The 19,528-nt window shown below is 42.3% G+C and overlaps 1 protein-coding gene and 1 long non-coding RNA gene across 3 annotated transcripts in view; one reads left to right on the top strand and one right to left on the bottom strand.

The window, feature by feature from the left end:
* Positions 1 to 7,656: 7,656 nt before the first annotated feature.
* Positions 7,657 to 19,043, bottom strand: LOC311432364. The gene is made up of 4 exons (XR_014690009.1): positions 17,916 to 19,043; positions 14,035 to 14,132; positions 11,535 to 11,652; positions 7,657 to 8,768 (listed from the first exon to the last, which is right to left on the bottom strand). It is a non-coding gene; the product is annotated as an uncharacterized lncRNA (long non-coding RNA).
* ST3GAL1 (ST3 beta-galactoside alpha-2,3-sialyltransferase 1) overlaps positions 17,731 to 19,528 on the top strand; it is a 78,256-nt gene continuing 76,458 nt past the window's right edge. The window contains exon 1 of one of the 2 annotated variants that reach the window (XM_084510749.1): positions 17,731 to 17,862. The gene's annotated coding sequence lies outside the window, so the exon portion shown is untranslated. The remainder of the gene's footprint in view (positions 17,863 to 19,528) is intronic. The other variant, XM_084510750.1, reaches the window with a different exon arrangement.

Below are 19,528 nucleotides of genomic sequence, written 5' to 3'. Positions count from 1 at the left end.
CTGAGGAGCAGGTGAAACCTAAAACATTGCTTAAGGTGGCTTTTTATATCACTCTCTGTTGATTATATTATAATAAATGATATAACTATATTAGTGATATTATTATATTAGTCTGTAGATTGGCACACATACATGAGGGTTATCTGGAAATCTGGGCTATTCCATGTGATGGACACCATGGGCACCTTTCCTACCTACCACTGGCCACTGGGCATGCTGGTGGAAGGGAATGTGATGGACTGGGATTTGCTCTCAGAAGGACACACTGCGGGGTTGCACAGGTGAAGATGCTCAGCCCAGTTTTTCTGGCAGTTCACTGTGACACACATTCATGCTTTCACTTGCTCTCGGCAGATACAAGGCAAACAGATTGAAACACAGGTGATGGACACATCGTAAGTTTCCTGAGATAAAATAACCAAGGAAATAAGGTGATTTTTAACCCCTGTTGGGAAGTGGCAGTTGGCATCAGCTGAGTCTGACATGTCCACTGATGCCCTGATGAGCAAAAGTGATAATATGTTGCTCCATTAATCTGGAGAGATAGGCAATGAGATAGGCTGTAAAAGCTGTTAGCAGCTACAATGTTGTTGCTGGCAATTCCATCCTTACCCAAAAGCATATCAGAGGCTAAGTCAAAATGTGGACAGTCTAAGCCCATTCATTACTACCTTCTGTAAAGCCCCCAAAGTAACATTAGTACGTTAACTTTTTCCTCAGTGGTGTGAAGAAAAAAAAAAAAAAAAAAAGAGAACAGAAACATGAATAGGTTTCTCACACACTATGTGCTGCATTCAAATTCCATGAAGGAATTCTGTCCTGGATAACCACTACAGGTCATCATCCAGTGTCAACCTTTCCTTGAATCCTTCACCAACTCAGATTAGAGAACAGAAAGAGAGAAAAATTAAGGATAGGAAATAGAAAGGCTTTGTGAGTTACAACTGCTGGAGCATCCTGGAGGAACAGAACAAACACCTCAACACCACCTAAATTGCCCTCATGATGTATGTGTCTGAGCAGGTCATGTGTCTGAGTGGTCCCCTGCAGATGTTTCCATCAGCTATAAAGGGACTTGGGATCAATGTGAATGACTTCATTAGACGTAACTCATGTAGGTGGGTTGAATTCTGCCTCTGCCCAGCTCTAACCCCAACTGCACTGTCACTGAGATGGGATAACCTTCCCCAGCTTCATTCTCATCTGTGACAACCTCCAGAGACTTAAGGGATCCCAATAGCATTTCTTCTTTTAATCTTTCTTCTTTTCAGTACCTTTCTAGTCTTCCTTCAGACCTCTATGTTCCTGCATAAGTTGGACATTAGTTCTTTTTCTAACACTTCTGCAAACTTCTTACTAAAGGGGAAGTCAGCGTGCTTCCATGCTTTGACTCGATGATCTTGAGGTCTCTTCCAACCTAGAAATTCTGTAATTCTGTGATTCTGTGGTTCTGTGATTTTGGCCAGCTCATCCCATATTGATCAATATGGAAAAGATGACAGGCAAGACTTGCTATTGGGACAGGAAATAGCAAAACCTGCTTTCAGAACCACAGATTTTGAATATCTATCCAGTACTGGAGATGCTTGTTCATGTTCTTGTTGGTCCTACATGGCTCAGTGCAGTGCTGTGCAGATATACCCAAGCCATACCAGGACATGCCAGCTCACATACTGAAAGCAGCCTAGTCATACTAGTAATGTCTTCCACCCAGGCAGTCAATCCTCCTGAAAAGTGGGATAAACTAGTCAGGAAAGCCTGTCTGTCTTACCCAGAACCGTTGCAGTATCTTTATGTGTTACTGCTCTGTGTAAATACCCTTTGACTTACAAGCTTCATTTATTTCACTAAAATTAATGCATCAGCATGCAGTTACTATGGTGATGTGGGCTTCCTAACTATCTTAGGCTACGTCCATACTCATGTGTGAGCTGGTTCTTGCTGTGCCTGAAGTTTGCTGGCACCTGACTATAAACAGACTGCAAGCCAAACCGTAACTGTGGCTGGATGAGCAGGAGATGTGAAAATAACTTAAATAGGGAATTCTGCTCTTCAGTAGTTACGGAATTGCTTGAGTGTCACTATGTACCTATGTGCTCCGTGTACCTATAGGGGACAACCACAAAAAACTTCTGATGAAGAAAGCAGAGACACAACCCCTGTCTCCCAGCCCCGTTGCTTGTGCACCAGTGTATGCTGCTTTTATTTCACCAGACTCCTGCCTTAACATGGGAGGTAAGGGTACTTCTGCCTTTTATTCTCAACTGGAAAAGACAAGATTTCAGAGTAGAAATTAACCCAATGGCAAGATCCTCAAAGTCTCTGGAATACCTGCAATGATAAAGCATTGCATATCTCCAGGACTTCATGAGATTTAACCAATGCACAATAGTTATATTTGCCCTCCGCATTTTAGGGCTCAAACTTTAAGTACCATAAGCAAATAGAGGATGTCCAAGGGTTCTGATGATCTGTTTGTGGTTAGGAGAAGGGTGAACTTAATCAAAACCATGATTTGCTCTTAGTCACCTCCTCAGCTACTGATGGTGTCTGGCTTTACTCTGCTGCTTGTTCATAGTCCCTGGAGTCTCAGATACCTGATCATTGCTATGGTGATTTTATTTCACTGAACCTCTTTAGAAATAAATCTTTGTCCACTGATGGCTTAGTCAGCAATTTGCTTGCCTGATGCAGCTCACTAAGGAACATGGTGCTGTAGCATATTCTGAAAAAGAACAGTGTTGCTCTGATTTGCTATAATGAGGAGAGTCTCCCTGCTATGGTGGCACAGAGGTGTTTACTCTGTTTGGAGATTAGAGGACATCTGTAGAGCTTCCTACTGACAGCAGTGTTGCTGCAGCAGGCTGTTTGCAGAAGCACCCTATCATTACCCATGCTATCATTACCCAATGACATAGACAATGGGATTGATTGCACCCTCAGCAAGTTTACAGACAAACCAAGCTGAGATGTGCAGCTGATACAACAGAAGGAAGGGATGCCATCCGCAAGGACCTGGACAAGCTTGAGAACTGGGCCCGTGTGAACCGAATGAGGTTCAACAAGTCCAAGTTGAGACTTGGACTTCCAAGACTGGGAGAAGAACTCATTGAGGGCAGCCCTGCAGAGAGAGACTTGGGGGTTGCGGTGGATGAAAAACTCAACATGAGCCAACAGTGCATGCTTGCAGCCCAGAAGGTCAACTGCATCCTGGGCTGCATCAACAGAGGAGTGGCCAGCAAGGGAGGGAAGTGATTGTCCCCCCCTACTCTGCCCTTGTGAGGCCCCACCTGGAGTGCTGCATCCAGGTCTGGGGCCCTCAGCACAAGAAGGATGTGGGGCTGTTAGAGCAGGTCCAGAGAATGGCCACAAAGATAGTCAGGCCAAGAAAACTGGGGATGTTCAGCCTGGAGAAGGCTCTGGGGAGACCTCGTTGCAGTCTTCCAGTACCTTCCAGTACCAGGGAGCTTATAAAAAAAGATGGAGAGAGACTTTTTACACAGGTACAAAGTTACAGGACAAGGGGGAATGGTTTTGATTCTTTTGATTCTTTGATCTGTTTCTGATTTACCTGCTGTTTAAGCCTCTAGTCTGGTTTTGGCCAGGATAGAGTTAATATTCTTCCTAGTAACTGGTATGATGTGTTTAGATTTAGGATGAGAAAAATGCTGATAACAGAGTGATGTTTCAGTAGTTGCAAAGCAATGCTTACCCAGAGCCAAGGAGTTTCCAGCTCCTCATACTGCCCTGCCAGTGAGGGGCTGAGGGTGCTCAGGGAACTGGGAGGGAACAGAACCAGGACAGCTGGCCCAGATGGACCAAAGGGATGTCTCACACCATGTGGTGTTATGCTGAACAATAAAACTCGGAGGAGTTGTCCAGGCAGGGAGGAAGGAGGTGCTGCTGCTCAGAGATGGGATGGGCATCAGTTGGTGGGTGGTGAGCAATTGCATTTGTTTTGTGTATTACTTTTAATAATCATAATACCCCTTATTATTATTGTTATTATTACTATTTTTGCTTCATTTTCCATCCTATTAAGCTGTCTTTATCTCAACCCACGACTTTTAACTTTTTTTCTGATTCTATTCCCCATCCCACTGTGGGGGAGTGAATGAACAGCTGTGTGGTGCCTAGCTGCCTGCTGGGTTAAACCACAACAAACACTAACCAGTGTTGGACCAATACAGTTGACTAGTCTGGAAAAAACATTTTGGGGTAGATTTTGAAAAGTTTATGTAGATGCAAGAATCTTTCCAATATAAGGAAAAAAATCTAGGGGGATCAAAGGAAGCTGGATGCCTAAGCAGCTGGGGATTTTAAAATCCCACTTTCTGCATTTTTAGATATTGAGTAGCTTTGAAAAGCACTGCTGAGATTTATGAATGTCTTTGAGGACTTTATCTATGGAGATACTTTGGATATCTTTGGATATTCTTCAAATTCCCAATGAGTCTGAAGCACCTCAGGTGCTCTCTGACAGCTGAGGAGAGAGCGGAGGGGGCTGTGAGCTGCACAGGCACTTCTCAGCAAAGATGTTTGATAGAAATACTGCTCCAGGGTTATGGCAAAGAAGTGGAATGAGTGGCTTGAGACATTTTAAAGGTGTTTCCTGGTGATGGGACAGGGGTGAGAAAGTGCAAAACCTGCAAAGAAGGGAGGCTTCCAAACACTGAGTTCTCTACCAACGTCAAGCCAACAACTTCAGGATAAATTAGTAGATTGTTTTAACCAGTCTAATCAAGCACAGTGGTCATGCAGCACCAAGCCTGCTCAGATGTATCTGAGCTTTCAGCTCTGTCACACCTCTGCATTTCCAAGGGAACTGTCTCCCATGAAACCTCATATTGCAGAAGATGGAGCAGCCCCAGCTGGTTAAAAATGCTGTGTTTCACCACGCAGATTTTCCTCTCATCCTTCTTTGTTTTGCTTGTTCCTTTAATGAAATATTTTCTCTTAATGCCATTTAAGTTAGAAAAATCTGGTGGCAGCTCCTGTGTGTTGTAAATCTGCTGCCCTCCCAGCACAGCACAGTACTCCCCACCCTCAACAGCAACAGAAACCAAGAAAGAAACTGGGAAGGAGATGGGAATAAGGTCTGAACTGCATTAAAAGTTTTAAGTTTTTGAAAATCTTGTTGGATAGTCCATTTCTTTCCAGCACAGGTTACCTGCCATTAAAACTGGAAAGGAATTTCTTCTTTTCTCTAACACAGAGAAGTGATTTTTAGTCTCACTGAAATATAATCCAGGTAACTGCCCAGTTCAAGACATACATGCTTGCTCCCAATACTGTAGATCATGAGTTACTGCTGTGTTTAACTGCTTAGGCAAATAACAGAAAAAATATTTCCCACAATAAGTAGAAACAGAAGACTGGGCTTCCAGGCAAAACAAAACAAAACCAAACAGAACAAAACCAAACCAAAAAAAGCAATCAACCAAAACAAGAAAATAGAAACATCCCATGCAATCACACAGTGCCTATTGCTTTATCACCGTGTTTTGATGTCGTCTTATTCTGAATGACACAATCACCAATTCACATCAATAATGCAAAAATTAGGTAGCTGTGACTCTTCACATTCATTGACCTGCAGTCCAGCGTTATGGAAGAACCAAAGGAAGGGTTGTGTTATTCAAAGCACTTCATAGCTGCAAAAGCCTGATCTGGAATAGAAATGCTCATTGTGGGGTACAGGAAGCAAACCACATTTGGAAAAGAAAACCCAGATCCAAACAATCCTAAATCTTTCTAAAGACTTATGGAATTGTGATATTGAAAAAAACAAATCAAAACAAAAGGTCTGAGGAGCCTTGAGTCAGTCATTATGTAGAACAAGGAGAATAATAGTGACAGTAAGGCTAGAAGAGGTCATGGTGGTCATCTCTGCTGACCTCGTGCATACTGTACACCAGTGTTTCATCACTGCTTCCCACACCAAGCCCATGGATCACGGCTGAGCATCTTTCAGATGGCACAGAACTGTCTTAAACTCTAAGCTTTGGGTGAAGGCATGAGTCAGGATGCATGCATACTCTGCCCCAAGGGTAGGTCTAGCTAGCAGCATAGCTCGCTGATTTGGCCTACTTACTAATTAGCCTTGTTGTGAGAAACCTTTGTCTTATTTATGTTGTAAATACGTTCAGATTCACCTTCCAGATACTAGTGAATTTGGGGTTGTATGTGGGTAGTATAATACGAGCTGTGCCTCCAAAGTCTATACCCATACCTGCACTGGGAGCAGTGAAAAGAAAAAAAATATAAAAATGTGTTAATGAGAATTAAAGAGCTCCGAGGCAAAATCTGGTTTGGCTGGCAGGATGCATGAGGTGCACAGAGACTGACTGCCATCTGACATGGCTTCTGCTTCTTGACTGCAAGCTGGGCAGCTGAAGCCTCTCGTTAGCACCTCAACATGCTGTGATCTGCAGGAATGGCCAGATGCCTACAACACCAGTTGGCTCAAACAGATAGTAAATGGCAGCAAGGGCTGAGAATCAGCCCCACTGGGGACAGCTGCTGTGGGTCAGATGGGGAGGAAGCTTCGCCACGTGTTGTTTTTTCCTCTTCGGTTTAGTCAAGCTGAATGCACTTCAGAGATTATCATTGATTTTCACAATAATACAAAATTCAAAACCCATGAACTATGCCATCCCCGAATTGATATTAAAATATTTCTTTATTCAATACTGTAATAAACGTTGGAAGGTTTTTATATGCCTTCTGCTTTCTGAACCTTTGGGGAACATTCAGTACATTCATCAAGCTAGAAATATGCTTTTTCTCCCAAATTACTAGATCTTCCCCAAATCACCTATTTCCAGAAATGAGGGATTTCAGTGAAGCACTAATGAGAAGCCCATAACAAGACAGCACTTCTGATCCACTGTATTTGCTCAGGTAACAGCAGATTTTTTTTTCCCTTCTATCTTGCTATGTATGAAACCATAGCACATACCAGTTCCAAAAACTACCACACAAATACTGCGTGTTACATAAGTAATTTGAATGCTTGGCATTCATAAATGGCAATTCAACTTTCTAAAGCTGATCATTAAAAACCAAAAGCTATTTCCAAAAGTCCGGTCATAAGTGGTGTAGCCAATGACACCCACAAATCCAGAGTCAGAGTTTAAATTTGAATCCTGCAGTCTTTAATTTGCAGAAACATACTAAGGCTCTGCATATGCTACCTTGGGAGATGAAGATCCATCTGAAAAAGTCTATAAATTTGAAAAATAACTCTCATAAAAACTAATGTGATTTATGTAAGCACATTAAGGGGAAAATACCCTGAACAGTTGGTTTAAGTGCTTAGACTTCCTAAACTTAATATTTCCATATGGTTACATTGTAATTTTAGATTTTTAGTGCCTTCTTACCCTTCTCTGTTAAATTTGAGAAACAAATCAAGGTACCAGCACAAAGAAATTAAGATTAAGGAACAAAAATGTCTGCAATGAGTATTTGATTGTTCCCACATGAAGCAATGGTTCTTTCTACAAATTTCCTTAATCCTCTAGGAAACATTATTCCAATTGTCATAGGATTGTTTGTGTGATGTTGTGAACAGATGATTATAAAAGTCTTTTGATATAAATAGAAAGCAGAAAAATAAAGGGAGAAGTGAGCACCCGACTTTTTTTTTTTTTTTTTTTTTTTTTTTTTTTTTAAATGCAGGATTATATTAGCTAAGTAAAGATTAGTTTCAAAATACCAGACATGGTTTGAATTCTTGCTGAATTATTTCACGCCTCTAACACTTTCATATTTATCCCACAAGATTTTCACTTTTGCCTAGTCCTTGGCGGCTTTGCAGTGAACCACCCCTAAACGTGTTTCATCTGTAGCACCAGAACTGGCTTATGTTCCAATTTTTAACTAAAGGTAACAAAAATCTTAAAAATGATTACTTAAGCCACCACAAACTGTTGTGTGAACCTTCGCAAATTGATCAAAGCTGACATTATATCAATTTAACTTAGGTTGATCCCTATCAACTAAAACTAAATGGATGTAAGTCACTCACGCAACAGCACAGAGGGATTTGTGTCCATGTGTCTGTTTGTGGTCTCAGCTCACTGACTATCATATTGTGCAGTAAAAGGTAAGAAAATGCAATTCTTCGTGAGGAACGTCCACTCTGCTGTGATCCATTCTTGCCTCCCCAGCCCCAAAACACAAAACCAACCAACCAAAAAAAAACAAAAAAACATGGTACGAGCATGTGAGGATGCAACACTGTAAACAGTACGATCTGTCTTCATGGTATGTATGGGATCAGTTTACAGGTAAAGATGAAGTTGATGAGAAATAGCACAGTAAGTCTAGGCTGCAGCTCAGTTCTCTAGCATAGCCTGGGCATCTGTGGGGATGCAGATGTACGTAAAAAAACAACAACAAAACAAACAAACAAACAAACAAACAAACAAAAAACTTCTTCAGAAGTGCCACTCATTTTTCTGAAACTGTCTGCATGTTCAAGTTCCTACTCAGCCTTGCCTGCTGCCCAGGCGAGCAAGCAACGTGTAATTATGTAAAAGAGAGAATATTTATCACGAGAGGTTAAGCAGTGTTAAGTTGTTGGTCAAGAGAAAAGATTTGCATTACTCCTTTTCTTCAGACTTAATAAAACACTACGGAGTGATGGTTAACACGCTGACATTTAAATACACATGATTTAAAATAAAGGGAACAAGCTCAGCTACATGAATCCTTTGTCTTTTGTTGCAGAGATTGTGTAATTCTTTGGTTGTCTTCTTCAACTGGAAGAGAAAAAAAAAATCAAGGATGGATTTATTGCTCTCTGCTGCACAATTTGACAGATGTTACTATTTATTAAAAAAAAAAAACAAAAACAAACAAAAAAAAAACAACACATCTGGCAGCTGTTTGGCTGGACTAATGGCTGAGCCCGGTATGATTAGATACAGCTGATGCTAGAAAACCAAGTTGGATGGAAGGAGCTGAAGTCTGTGATGCTGCAGGGGATGTTAATATCAGAAAAAATTGAAAATGGATATGGAACAAAAATATCAAGATTAATAGTTACATAATCTAGTCGATTTTTCTAGGAGGACCCTAAATATTAAGGTGTTTTCTCGTTAGTGCCGCGTCTATGTCATTAAGAAAGTACAATCAATGAAAAATGCAGGCTGTGGACAGCCTGTGTACTGAAATCCAGCTACATCTCCCTAACCAAATTTTCATCGAACCACACCACTGCATAGTCCCAGGACTTAAGACCGAGGCATATATAGGAATATATATAGGAATTAAACTCATGCATTTGCTTGAGATGTTTCTAAGTTTCATCTGTGTGAGGTGTAGAGGGAAAAGCCAAGGAAATAATTCAAAGCTGGAAAAGTGACTTAGCTGGAGAGTCAGATCCATCTTGCCTAAATACAAAGGTCTTTAATACAGGCAGTGACACGGGAGGTAGTCACCACAGGCTTCTTTTGCTGTTGCTTGAGAGAAATAGAAATGCTGTGAGGGACATTTCTCTAGTCCATTTTGAACAGCCACTTTAGGATGAGAGGAACTTCATTCTGGAAAAACTCATTTCTCTGTGCTGCCTGCAAAGGGAGGCATTGGTGAGCAGCGCTCTGTAGCCATCTGTTGGGAAGAAGTTCACATCTGGCCAGAGATATCCCACCTGAAAAAGCTCAGTGTTCTTAATTCATTACAAGATCACAGTTTTAACTTGATTATCGTACTGAGGACCTTCAAATGAAGACATTTGTTTCCAGTGGGCATTGTTGTCCAGCAGAGATAAATAAGAATTAACAGCTGGAGGCTGAAACCACCAGATACATCCAGGTGGTGTTTTATTTATTTATTTATTTTTGTACAGTGATTGAGAAAGCCTGTTGTCACATAATAGCAGAAGAAGAGAGCACTTCTTTTTCTCTTTGAGCCTTTGATGTCTTTTTAAAACACCTGTTCAGACCAAAACTCTTAGCTTGACTTAATAAGGGCTAACTGGGTAAACTGCTGTGGACTGTGCTGCTCCAGAAATCAGATCAGATGCCTTGTCCAGACCCTTTGGCTGATCTCTGTCTTAAATTTATTTGAAAGGTTGCATACTGAAAAAAATCTCTTGCACTCTGATGGCAAACAAACACACACAAAGAAAACAACAACAAAAAAAATCCAAAACAAACAAACAAAAACAACCAGCCAGCCAGCCAACAAACAAACAAGCAAACAAACAAAAAGAACACATGAAAATGTAGCAGGTTCTTTTGTCTACCAAAAAAAAAAAAAAAAAAAAAAAGATGGGATCCTTTTTGACCATAACTATACCATACATTATTGTGGGAGTGATGACAAGGATTTGGTCTGCACAGTTAGGAACAACTTCACAAGCAGAAAGTGACAAGTCTTCTGAGGTTCCACCCCAGGAAACTATGCCTACTTAGTCACATCTCCTTTAAGTGACAAATGAAAATTTGAGGGACTGAGCATGTTCAGCCCCCTTCAGCTGGTATCAGTGTCCATAACCATCTAGTTTCTGAGATAGAGAGAGATATTTACCCTGGGCTATGTGCTTCAGGCTCAGTTCTGATCTTAGAGGATTCAGCAGAATATCTACTGCCTCACGTGGACTGGTGCCAGCCAGCTCCTCTGCCTCCTGTACAGAGCAGAATTACTGCAGCAGGCAGCTGGGAGACAGAGCATGAGCTTCACTCAGTCCTGGTGTCTTTATCCATGGCGGTTCCTGCTTTGCTCATTTTTCCTGGTCTAAAACAAGAAAATATTTTGACTGAAGCTGCATCTCTCTTCTCTGAGCTGTGAGAGCATCCCATAAGGGTAATATCTCAGCTCCTAATGCAACTGCTCCTTAGGGAGGAGTGGCTGGAGTATAAGGCAGCTGCAGCAGCAAAAGTGTGTTCATATTGGGTAGGTCCTTGATCCATGATGGGTACTGCTAGGAACAATCTCAGTATAAGAGATACAGATATTGCCCAGTGATGGCATTATCTAGGCTTTGATACAGCACAAAGAAGGGAACAGAAAACAGCATTTTAAATGCGACAGGATGGGTGTATTTCTGAAGTCAAGAGGGGAAGGATATGTCAGTGAGAAGATCTATGGAGATACAATGGGAAAAAAAGGGATTGTAACAGCCCAGCATTTTTTTTCTTAGACAATTGCTTATTTTCAGCTTCTTGCTTACGATCTGCATTCCTATGATGTATACTTTACACAGGGCTGATACTTGGATGGAAATTTTAATAACATGGATGGTGGAAAAAAGGAAAGACAAAATGAGTGTCCTACAAAAGAAAAGATTAAGGTAGGTCCCTGCCTGATACAGGTCATCATAGACCTATGGAAGTTGCTAAAAAGATGATTTATGCTGAGGATGTAGCCCTAATGTCTGAAGTAATTGACAGATCGGGTCTCAATGCTCAGGCACATGGTGTGGGAGCAGCCTCCACCTGGGAAAAATGCCCTCCTTGAGTAATGGTAGAAGAGTGGGGAAATTGCAAAGGCATTGCAGCCTTGTATGAATTCGTGAAGCTTACTTTGAAGCACATCCTTTTCTAATTAGCAGCGGTGAACCTGGAATGTCAGCCGGTACTGCAGCAGGGTGTTTTTTTTTCCCCCTCATATCTTGATCAAAACTTCTTTTGACTTCTCAAACTGCTCAAAGTACAATTGAAGGAAGGAAAAAGACAGTAAAGATAAAAAGTACATTCAGTGACACAAACTAGCAGTAATGAAGGAAACTGAACAGTAGCTCATGTTTTGCTTTAAAAACACTACTGCGCCATACAAGCTAGCCTTATTTATTTATTTTAAAATGAAAACCTCTCTTCTGCCAAAAATGAAGTATTTAGAAACTACATTCTGGAACAATAAATCTGTGGGAAACTTTAATGTTGCATAGAATGTGCTTGATTATGTGAACATATTAGTAACAACAGATCTCAACAGCACTTCCTATGAGGAGCAGTTTCCTATTTGCAGCTTTCTTCAGTCTGGTCATAACCTCGGTGCTCTCATAGGAGTAAATGAGACATCCCATCAGAGACCATCAGAGGTTAGGGAAGGGTCCTGGAAGGCGGCCTTTGCTGGGACCAGCAGAATCCATTCCAGACTGTGTAATGTCTTTCTTATTCTTTTCAGAGCAATTAAACGGATGCCACCTGCTAGTGATGTACATCCTTAAGCATAAGCAACATCAAGACACATTTCCTTATATAAGGAGATTTAAGTCTGATTCATTAAGATCAGTTGTTTACTCATACAGAAAACCATATTATAAAATTTTCCCTGGGAATGCATCAAGCCCCATATGTAAATATCAGAAAATTTGCTCTCCCTTCTCCAGTAGAGGCTTTATCTTTTGCATCAATTTGTCTTTTTACATATTGGTTAATAACACTATTTTAATTTACAGCCTGAACGTATTCACCTGCAGTTAATACTCATTGCTCCTTTAGCTGCTATGCATTCCTCACTTGCCTGACATTTACTTCCCAATTAATCGACAGCAATCGGATTCTCCCTCAGCTTTCATTTTGCTAGGCTGAGCAAATCTCATTTGCCCATTTCACGGCTTCATCCGGCTGGCGGCTTAGAGTCCTCTTGTATACCAGAATCTTCCCCCTCCTTAATTGGAAGCAAACAAAGAGCTCCTATCTCAAGGCAGATGGTTTTCTTCATTCCTAAGGGTGTGTTTCACTTCACTTCACTTGGTCTAAACGGCAGATTGTCAGCTTCCTCAGATTTGCTCCTTTCCAGCCATGAAGCAACCCCCAACCTAGATAAGCCTTCCTACATGCCCAAGAGCCGTGCATTGGCTGGCTAACTCCTCTTTCTCAACAGTGGGCTTCTTCTTTAGCTTACCTTGGATGACAAGAACCTCTCCAGTTGAATGAAGATGTGCTGTGCAGCCATTTTTCTGAGCCCTGGCTGCAAGCGCTGGATCAGCTGGGAGCTGAAGGTGAGCACTTTGCACGAGGCCAAACAGGAGAGAGGGAGACAGCTGGGGACAGTGCAAAGGCATGATACCCTTGGATGAAGCTTATTTTGAGCCACAAGTTTCTTTAGAATGCAGGATGGGCTTTCTTGCCATATCTTCACAAGAAGCTATTTTGAGTCCACTTTTACACAAAGCACCAATGATTTAGCTCTGTCTATAACTTCTGATAGCTCCTGCTCAGTGTGCATGCACTTTGGCCTATCAATCTCATTCCACCCTTAACTTCTAGCAGGACTACCAGAAGTCCAACTAGTACCACTCCACCTACTTCATCAAAGATAAATACAATCTACTACAAGAATCTTCTCTTGAGAATCACTTTCTGTCTCAAATGCACTTTCAAATTATTCTTGTTTAATCTTCCTCTGGTAAATACAGGTTGCTTTTAATCTCATCTTTCTATTTATCTCCAGAACTTAAATTGATTCCTTCTGAATTTGTTCTATAGCATGCTAGTTTAAGCTTAGGTTAACTGTCCTCTCATTTTCTAAATAACTGTCTCTTCAACTTCTTAGATGTAGATTATGATCTGAGTACAGCATCTATCTGGTTTACAGAAAGACCATCTTCAAGTCTTTGAGTCTTTTGTCCAGTTCTCATCTCTAATCATTAAAGCAATTCCTTAGTTTACCCAAGTTTGGCCTTCTGAAATCAGGGAAATGTAGCTATGGTCTTCATCATGTTTATCTTGCCACACAACTTAAGAAGAAAAAAGTCATGATCAGTTACTCCCCAGTCATCTTTGGGGGCAAGTTCTTCTATAATAGCTGATTCGTTACTATCAGATCTAAAGCAGCATTATGGATGACTTACTGCTGCTTTAGTGAATAATTCTACTAGCTTTTGCTCACAGAAGTAATGCAACCTAAATATTTTCCAGTCTACATCTGGGAAACTTAATTTTTCTAGACCATTACAATTGCTAGATTTTTATTTATTTATTTATTTATTTCTCCAGTAACATCTCAGATACTCTGCCCGATGTGGATTTCCAGCCCTGTGGGTTAATAGGAGTACTACCCCAGCACAATGCTCACCTGCCTTCCCTGGAGCAATCCTGTCCACACCATTTAGCCCTGCTCAGCTTGTCCCACCAGATGTAAGGGATTGTGCAATGTTATTTCAATCTTTACACCTGGCAAGAAAAAAAAAAAAAAAAAAAAAAAAAAGAATCTTTTCTATTCTGTGCAGCTTACCATACTGCATTTCTGCCATTGAACATAAATGTCATTCCCCAGTAAATTAAGCTGTGACTAACATCTGTCAGGTGTGGTTCATTGTTTTTCTCATCATTTACCCAGCGGATGACTTCCACATGCAATTAGTGTGCTGTTTTGTTAGCGTGTTTAATTTAATATAGCATGTAGAGCCCTTCACATGTGTGCGCTGTCCTTTGGGGGAAAACATTTGTCTCAAAAACTGCACCATGGCACAGCTTGTGTGCTTCTGTGACATTCAAGAGAGATGAAACAGTTAGCTGGTACTGATCAGACAAGCACATAAGCCTGACTTTGAAAAGGTTGTTCTGCGTTACTATATTTATTTTGTTTGAGCCACAGAGAAATGCTTCCTTGTCAAAATGTTTCTTTAACAGGCTTTGCTTGCCATCCTTCTTATGGTCTGGAGACTCAAACACAAGTCTAGTAGACACTTCAACCTCATCAACATTAGTTTTTTGCCTCTAAGGCTAATCGTACCTACCGGTTTATTCCTGCTTATCCTGGGGGACAATGGAAATTAAATAAATGTAACGATGCTAATAATGGCACAATCAGTTAAGGCACAAGTTTTTAAGTCTTTGCTTGGGAAAAGCTGAAGATTTGCAGCTGAAGTGGCTGGGAGTAGACAGTACTTGAGGCACAACAGGATCAAGATGCACAAAGATAAATCAGGTGAATTTTACTGTCGTGCCTTTTATGTAGGCGATACCTGAACTGCCTAGAATGGTCACTTATATTGGGGAGTTTGTGCATGTTACAGGTGTACAAAACACCCCAAAAGTATACCGTGTCTATCCCTCTTTACCATATGGTTACTTATATTTACCCTCTTTTTTATGTACTTTTGTCATTTGTTTGTTTTGCAGTAAATTGCTTGTGGCCAATGAATGTTTCTACATGAATTTAACTTCCTGTATCCTGAGAGATGTATTATAGCTTTATCTATTTTAATATCCTCACTGTGTTTTATTCCTATCTCATGTTTATTATTCCTCTCAGGCTTTATATTGTCCTTGTAGGAAAAAAAAAAAAAATCATTTATCTAAGAGTATAAAAGAAAAGCAGTATTTCATTGCTGGGATTTTTTTTTTTTTTTTTTTTTTTTTTTTTTTTTTATATGAGTTTGCTAAGGGCTTGGCTTGAGCTCCAGACTTGCTGTGTATTTCTGCAAATCAAGCTTTTGGTATTTACTGTGTGTTTTTATGTGCTACAGCATTGAAATGTTTTTCTGCCTTTCCCAGACATTTATTGAGAGCAAGTTCTGCCATATCACAACTGCCACCCATGGCGGATGCTCCCATGTCCAGCACTAATGAGTCCTGGAGGGTAAAAATGGGTCACTGTGTAATTGTTTGGCATCCAAGGGAATCCTGCACTGATGTAGAGCTCTCTCGGACACAGACCTGCATCTAGGTGCTGTGAAGCAGATGCTGAGAGTACTGGCCATAAGTTCTGTCCCACCAAGCTCTTCCATCTCCTTGCCATACAAGTTCCAACAGCAACCAGAGGAAGATGCTGCATGCTTTTTTTTTTGGTTCTTTCCTCTTTGAATTTTAAAAGACCATAACACCAGAGTCAGATTCCAGACACTGTGGAGACTGAGAACCTGATCTAAATGCCTATTTCAAGCCTCTGACCAGTTCTCAGGCTTTGGATCAGAGAACACCACTGCAGAGTTTTGTGAAATCTGAAGAGATAGAACAGCAGTTCAGTATTTAGTTTGCAACATAAATAAATAAGTAAATAAGGCAAGATGACCTAACTGGCTGAGATCAAACCATCTATCAAATATGGCAAAGTTAATTGCTGTCAGATACCTTTATAAAGTTCACACTCTTGTTTTCACTACTTATTACATTGTTCTAATGAAGACATTTATGTAAAGTAACTGCAGTGCCTCTTGTGCATCTAAATAAAGAATATTGTTCATCTTTTCAGCAGAAATCCCATATATGTAGATGACCTGTCTCTCAGAACAGAGACTGGTTCAGAGTTCAGTTGTGGTTTATAATCCTAGTTTCACAGTTACAAAGTTGTTTTTTTTTTTTTTTTTTTAAGAAATATCTAATCTTCACAGCCAGCTATAGCAGTCAATAGGTGTCTCTGTAAAACACATAACAAACACGTATGATCAGCTGCAACAAGAAGACAGATTCCCCAGTAAATCCATCTGCATGGAGTTTGGCCTTGGAATGGGGACAGCTTTTATATCCCTCTGGCAGAGCCAGCAGTCGCTCCCATGATGCTGACTATGACGGCGCGCAGCCATTTCAGTGTGCACGAACACCTTGGGTCTCACTCAGCCCAAGTACTGGGGGATCTGGGAATGGGGCATCTGTTGGCCACGCTCTCATCCACGCCTCTTCCTTCCCCCTGCAGTAGCACCATGATAGTGTTTAGCTTCCCCACAAGTCTTTTGGAGCAAACCAGCCATTGCTAAATGACAATTTATTTACACAGGCGCGGAGAAACAGCTTCTTGGCAACTGCGTACGCAGCAAATGCTGAATTTCTATTTTAACTTCTGCTTCTTGGCCTATCTGTGATGGCAGTTGCCTTGTTTGGAGGATGGCAAGTTACCTACTGAAAAGATAGCAAATGCAGGGAGGGCAAACGCCAGCCCAAATCTGCTCTCTCCCGTTGGGGTGCCTATCCTTAACATCTTGCTGAAATACTTGACGCTGGTTTTGGCCCCAAAGAGCTTTCATAATAATCTAAAGGATTTCTTTTTAAATTGCAAACCTGGAGTTAAAATAAAAATGAAAAGCTGGACAATCCAGAGAAATAAGGGAGTGGAAATCAGTCTGTGAGGCTGAAACCTGCACAGACTTTGAGCACCCAGAGGATAGGTGCCTAAAACTGGCATTGCGCCATTAAATAGTTTAACCAGACACTTTATCAGTTGCAACTATCTGTCTGGGGCGTTCTTTAAAGATGCTTTTTAATTCTGCAGCGTTTTATAGTAACCTTAAAAATGTCAGATGCTGGACGCGAAGAAGGCATTATTTACTATGTGCTTTTTTTTTTTTTTTTCTTTTTTTTTTTTTAATCATCATTAATGACGCAAAACGTGCTCTCCCCACGGGAAAACACAGAATTTCTTTCAGCTTTCTCTCCTGCGCTCAGCGCCGGGGATCCGCGCGGGCGCAATTTTCAGACAGGAGAGCTTTTGGGGCGCGGAAGGGAAAACGAGGGGGGCAAAAACATTTCGGGGGGGGGGGCGACGCAGGGCGGTGTCAGGAGCAGGTATTTCGCCTCGGTGGATGGAGCGGGGGTGAAGTTTGGGCTGGCGGCCGGCGGGGACGGGCTGTGCGCGCACCTCGTCTCCCGTGCGCATCTCGTCTCCTGCGCCTCCTGCATCGCGCATCAGCCGCGCAGCACCGCGGAGAGCCGCGGAAAGGGGCGGAGGGGGGCAGAAGGGGGCGGCTCCGCCTTTGCCCGACTCCGAGGAGGGGCCGCCGGGGGCCCCGGCTCCTTCCACGTGGCTGGGGGCGCGCTATATGAGCGGGCAGGAAGCCCTGCCGGGGAGGGAAGGGGAGGGACGGGGGAGCGTAGGCTGCAGCAGCTCGGCGAGGAGCCGGCAGCGATCGGTTCGCCCTTCCCTGGCCATGGGGTTTGGCCGCCAGCCGGCCCCCAGCGCCCCGCCGTGAGTACCGGGCTCCCTCCTCTTCCTTCTCGACCTCCTCCTCCCCCGCTTACCTGCAAATCCTCCCGCTCCCTGTGCTGCTCCTCGTTCCCCTAAGTTGGTTGTTATTATTATTTATTTTGGGGGAAGAGGGTGGCGACGTTATTTTGCTCATCTGGAAGCAGAGGGTGGCCCCGCCGGAGCCCGCAGCATCCTCCGCCGGCCGCTCCGGAGCGGGGCGGCTGCGCCCTATCCCGCCGGGCTGCGCCCCCAAAAATCCCCGGAGAGGGGCAAAGGTGGGCTGGGGGGCACGGAGAGGCTCCGGGCAGCCCCGTTCCGTGGCTGGGTGGCTGGGGAGAAGCCTAACGGAGTCCCACGCCCCGCTGTTTGTATGGATTCATTTCTTTGCTTATATATTTTTTTTTTTTTTTCACTTGGGTGGGCTGTGCGGCGAGGGAGGGAAGGCAGTGTTGCTCCGTTAGGGGAAAGCAGGCAGGCTGCCTGAGGTACCAGCACATCCTTACTCGCAGAATGAATTTCCAGCGGAGTATAAATAACTAATCTCCGAGTTTGTTTGTTTGTTAGGTGTGTTGATGTTGTGCTGGAGGTGTCTCAGTAGCAAACATGCAACCTTAGTCCTTGTAATGATTGATTTTAGTTTGGGCAGAAATTGAAAACAAACGTTTAAAAAATGCCTGGATATATATTTACTCCTTTGAGACACGCAGGATTTTTCAACTCTTTGTAAAGGTTGAGGGTGTATGTGTCCAATACACAGAAATAACTCTTTCATATAATTGTAAGTCTAAATTATATATTTGCCTGCTGGGCACACATGTTAAAGGAAAAACCTCCCTAATTATGGATCTTTCAGAGAGATTGGAAGGGTAACAAAGCCCTTGTAATCTTTCGGGTCAATTTTCATAAGCTCGAAAAGCTCTTTTTGAAAAGGAAATTAAACTTCAATGTGGAAGAGAGACAGGAAATTCGAGGATATGAAAAAGAAACTCCACCTTTTGCTCTGATCCCATCCCTGGGAGTTCCTTTACATTGGTGCTCTTTGGTGACAGAAGGGAAAATGAAGAGCCAGCCGCCTCTAAACAGTCTTCCTGCCACTTGGCAGTTGAGAAGATACTCAATTAGCAGCAGCACGCTCCTCCTGGGGGTTATTGACATGGCTGTAGCTGGAGGGGTGGCTGTGGGAAGCATCTGCTTTGAAATACTTGGATCTCTACTCGTGGTGTCCCGTGCGGTTCATGCCTGCCAGGGCCTTCTGCAGCTGATATGTTCACTCCTCCTCAATTTTTAGGGCTTTGTCCAAAGCCTGTGCGACTCTGCCTGCTGTTTGTAATGGCTTGGCAGAGCTGCTCTCCTGTTAGAATTTGGGGTTCCCCCCAGGGACTATCTCTGGCTTTTGGCAGTGGCCAGTGGCTATCTGCAGGGCATGGCTGTGTGCCCCTTTCCTTCTGGGAACTTGATAGCTTTTAACCTGTTTGGACACACTTTCAGGCGGAGGTTGGGGGTGGAGAAGGGAATGATTGGATAAATGAAGGTGGTTTTTTTTTTTTTTTTTTATAAGTTAAGGGCATTTATTTTCTTGATCATCCCTGAAACAGTAAAAATCCTGGTGTGGGTCCATGGTGAACTTGGTGCTCTTCCTCTGCCAATTTCTCACTTTATTTACTTT

Source organism: Aythya ferina, assembly GCF_964211825.1.
Source record: "Aythya ferina genome assembly, chromosome: 2".
NCBI classification, from domain to species: Eukaryota; Metazoa; Chordata; class Aves; order Anseriformes; family Anatidae; genus Aythya; species Aythya ferina.
Note: the sequence above shows the minus strand (reverse complement) of the source record. Positions and strands in the feature narration are given on the sequence as shown.